A 5,000-nucleotide genomic window follows, 5' to 3' on the forward strand; every position below is an offset into this window, starting at 1 on the left:
CTGTGTCATTAGCCTTGATGATTATAGACTTGCTCTCATCATTTGTTGCATCCCTAGCGTGAACAAATATTTGACTGTCAGCTTCTTCGTGACAATATGGGGACACGACATCCAGAGACTTCACTGTGTTGCTAATGGCATTCTCTCCTTTTGTGACGATGACTGTGTTTGTTGTTTCTGCTTCACACATCTTTTCACCCAGGAAGTGAAACAGTTCAGTCTTGTTGTTGGGGTCACGAAAGAAGCTTTGGCATAGTCATTAAATGTCTTTGAAGTATGTGCAGGTGAGGCATTGATAAGTGCTGAGCCGTCAATAATGATTGTATCTCCCTTTGGTTCTCCCACTGGGACATTCACTTCTGCTTCAAGAATTTCAACCAGCTGTGACTTCTGACACGCATGAAGCTTGTCGCTGTCACTGAGAGATGCAGGGTATGACTGATTCTAGTGCTTGAAGAATTCTTGCAAGTCACACTGTCTGTTCTGGCTTGAGATGAACAGTCACGGGAATAACTGACAGTAATCTTTTAGGACTTTCTCCATAGAAATTCCCTCAGCCTGTTCTTGTTTGAAGAATTAAACAGTGTTCTTCTTGATTAGATGATAGAAAAGACTTTCAGCTTCATCCTCTAACCCTTTCATAAATGATAGGAACTGATCTTTGCTTCGCCACTGATGTGTAGCTACCACTTCAGCTAGAGAAGGGTCTGCAAGGTTCTTTGTATCTAATGCCATCAGGTCTGCTAATTCTATTTGGAATTGGTTACCCATCTCCTGCATCACTGCAGAGAGTGATTTCACCTTTTCAAAGAAAGATTTCTGGGAACTTGGTGTCTGCTCGTGGTGTCTGCTGCTGTATGTGGCATCATTCATTCCAGACTAACTTCAGGTCCAGCGACCATCCACCTACGAAGTGCTGACGGGTCTTCTGTCAACCCAATTGTTCCTCCGTCACTTTTGATCACTGCATTATTGTGCTCGCACGCTTGATCAATTGCCATGCCAGAGAATTCTCTTCTCGACTTGTGGATGATGAAGTTACCATTGTGAAACTCCTTGGCCACGTCTGGAAGTTGTTGTTTGAGTGACATCATATCGCAGAGGTGAATAGTGATCCATCGGGCATAGTTAACATTGTTATTTGCAAAGAAGTAAGGCACCAGTTCTGGAAGTGCTTCACAGTATAAGTTGAAGTCTCCTTCTCTGAATGAGTGGATGAGGGTGAATATCGTGAGTTCCATGTCCAGCACCAGACCCCAGAATTGGAACTGCGGACTCTCTTCTGTTTTTCACACCAATCCTCAAAGGTTATTTCTGATGTGCTAGACTCTTCAGAGCAGAAATCATGATATGCCTTCTTCATCAGTTTGTACAAGCTGCATGCTGTAATCTGGTGTGCTTGTCTTGTCTTTGCTACAATGGATGCAGACAAGTAAGACTCTGATGTACCAGATGAGGCCACCAGTACTTCCACAATTGCACTGGTCCACCCACTGTCTCGTAGTAATGTTCCTATCGATCTCAGTGAAGCCATTTCTATATGAAGGCCTCCGAACATGGCAACGAACTTGTCCTCTCCATATTCTTGCTAATTCCACTGTATTTGTTTCACCAGAGCATACAACAGTTGGTCAGCAACAATTACAGGTGTCTGTTGTGGGTTCAAAAAAGCCACTATATCACGGACCCTCTCCATGGCATGCTTGATAGTTGCAACAGAGTGTGCCTGGTCTCGCCACATAGGCATCATTGCCGTTATGCTCACTTCAAATGGACGGCTCTTTTCCTGTGTTGCATGATATGCTGACCATGTGATGCTGACTGCATCAGCCACATTCTCAGTGAGGATGATTTCCTCCAACCAAGAATATTCTTCTTTCAAATGTGACCTGATCAACTCTGGTGCTGGTAAGTATTGGCTTACAACTGGAGAAGGATTTGAGTTTTTGTTGATGTATGCTGGTTGAATATTGGTGTATGCTTCTGGAAGCTCTGGAACTTTTAAACTTTCTTTTTTTGACTATATATCTAGTTTGCGTGGCTCACGTTCATCATCAGAATTTCCTATGTTTGGATGCTGGAAAATAGACACACTTGTACCGTATAAAGATGTTTCAGCTGTGGTTGCAGTCAAAAATTATGATCTGTGTTGTAAACTTCTCCAGTTGTGAACAAATTCTTTCTCAAGACTGGGGGACAGATTACTCCCTCTTCCACATACTGTGCAAGATTTGCTTCTCCTAACTTTGCTGAGATTTCTAGTACCCAGTCATATGATATGCCGAGCCCATTCTCATGGAGCATTTCAACTATTTGTCTCTTCCTTTTCTTGGCAAACATACACAGGCTCGTGTAGACTGCAAAACGTGGCTCCCGGTCCTTGCAATGCCCGTGGATATCCGTTCTTCCTTCCTTGTATTTGGCGAAGCAGTTGTACGGTAGAAGTTGTGATGTAGCAAAGTCTGATTTCAACGCTTCATGATGGAGTTGGGAGTTGATATCTGCAACTTCTTTGTCATGAAAATAGCTGCTGAAATTCGACTTCTGACAGAGCATGTCTTGTCTTATTATCCCAGCGGCTTTTGCTAGATGGATCGCTTCACCATAACGGGATGCTTCTGATAGAATTGAACCTACATCAGTTTCAACAGCCAACTGAACTTCTTGTCCTTGGCAATTAGCTTGCAGCCTGGAATGTGTAAAAGCAGCTGATCCTTGAGTCAAGTAGGGTGAACATCAGTTGAGTCAACACCAAGCTGTTCCAGCCTCTGCTTGTAAAGCTTTGTCAAATCAGCAAGCTTGAAAATCATTGGCCTCTCATTGGCATTTTTCATCTCACAGATGTAGGTGACTAGTTCAGAGAAAGCAATTGTATATGCAACCTTCCAGTGTTCCTGTGCTTTTTCTGCTCCCACACCTTTAGGTATGCCTGTTCTCGGCAATATAACGCCACCAAACAGCCAGGATGATATGTCACTTCTTGGGCTACGACATCTCCTGCACTTAGTTTGGAGAGAAGTTTTGTATCACTCAATGTTTTGGCACATTCATTTATTTTCCTATTCACTTGCATTGTCATTGCTTCTCTAAGCTCCCCTCCTTTAGTTTCACTGAAGAAGCATTCTTTTGTTTTAGTTTCTTGGAGCTTTCGTGGAATCTTACTTCTACCTCCCTCATCACTAGTAACTACATGACTTGCTCTTTTTTCAGCTTGATGTAACTTTGTGTTGTTGAACAGAAGCCTGCAATTCTCATGATATTGTGCCTTATTTTTTATCAACGTTTCCTTTATCCCAAAACTTTCGTCAAGTCTGGCAGGGTCTAGCTTGATTGGTAGCGCATTGAGTGAGTGAAACAGAGGAATATTTTTTGCCAGGTTCGTATATCCATCATCCCCTCTTCTGGCAGGATTGGCCTGGGAAGATTTTAGATCTTCTTTCTTAACCTCCTGACATAGGCAACACTTGGTCTAGGGTCGAGGGTTTATCCTTTTACCATCCTGTACATGCAATAGTATAATAGGCCTCTTATATTCTGTAATATACAATAGGCGCTTTCCTGTATGGGAACAAATAGGTTCTTGCACTGTGCCCTACACCTAGTTCGATCGTTCATCCAGTGTTATAAGTCTCATGTGATCAGTACACCATCCAGATAACTAAAACCCTGTTATCCTTGGTTCGGCGCCACCGTGCTGGCACATCATGTCCATTCAGGTGCGGCTGCCTAACTGATTTGGGGTTGATTAGGCAGCATTTTCGATACTAGTAGGTTGTTGCAGTATGATGCCAACATAAATTTCCTACTTAGCTGACACTGAACCCCAGCAGTGATATCACCAATGTGCCTTGGTAGTGCCTGACAATCACTCTTTTAATGCAGTGCCTTAACTATGTTATAAGCTAGAAAATATACATCAGCAAGCTTAACCCTCTCCGGTCCGAACAGGCCGAACCTCTTGTTTATGTTCCGGTCTTGGTACTTTACCTGTCAATGAACAGTTGAAGAGTTGGATGCATTGAAAGTTCCCACAAAATGCTTTCTAATTTTACCCCTGTATTTTTATCATGACTAAAGTGGTACCATTTGAAAGCTGAACGATCATTCCAGTGCATAATAAAACTTCTTAAAAATAAGATATTAACTACTACCGTTTTAGATGTGATAAAATAGGATCAAAAATAATTTTTAGCATTTCTTATTCTCTTCCTCAGATTTCAAAGGTCGAAAAATATATTTTCTGGCTTATCAAATGTAATAAATTTTACGTAAGTAGATAGAATATTCCTTACTTACAGTGATGGATAAAACAAAGATAAAACTATTCCCTGGGTGAAATGGAATTTCCCTTACAATACCTTAGTGAGGATGCAGGATGTCTTCTTCTCTAAGTCTGGACACTATGGACTTTAAAAATATACTTGGGCTTCCCATAGCGTGGAAAAGCTCTGGCCCGGTAGGGGGGGGGGGCAGCGGCGTCTGGTAAGGGGCCAGTGGTCTGACCTAGCCTAGGTCCCGGCGTCTTCTGAGGCTCCTCTTCTGGATTCAAGGCCTTTTAAAGAGGTCGCTCTGTAGGGGGTAATTCCAAGCACTAATGGGAGAAGAGGATAGCTTTTCAAAAGAGAAAGGGAGAATGGAGAGAATGGGTTCTTTTCCAAGTGGAAGGGGTGACTTGTATAACATAGATGCATGAAACTTGGGTTAAAGATTATTTCTTTCCTTGGTTCTGCTTGAATTTTTTGAACAATTTTATATATATAATATATATATATATAATATTATATATATATAGATATATATATATATATAATATAATATATATTTATCTATATTTATATATCTATGATAATAACTATATATATATATATATATATAATATTTATATATTATATAGTATATAATATATATATATATTTATATATAATACACCCACAAAAAGAAAGGTGGACCAAAGACACACCACTCATATAAGATATATAATATATATATTATATATCTAA

This window comes from Macrobrachium nipponense, chromosome 18 (genome assembly GCF_015104395.2).
Source record: "Macrobrachium nipponense isolate FS-2020 chromosome 18, ASM1510439v2, whole genome shotgun sequence".
NCBI classification, from domain to species: Eukaryota; Metazoa; Arthropoda; class Malacostraca; order Decapoda; family Palaemonidae; genus Macrobrachium; species Macrobrachium nipponense.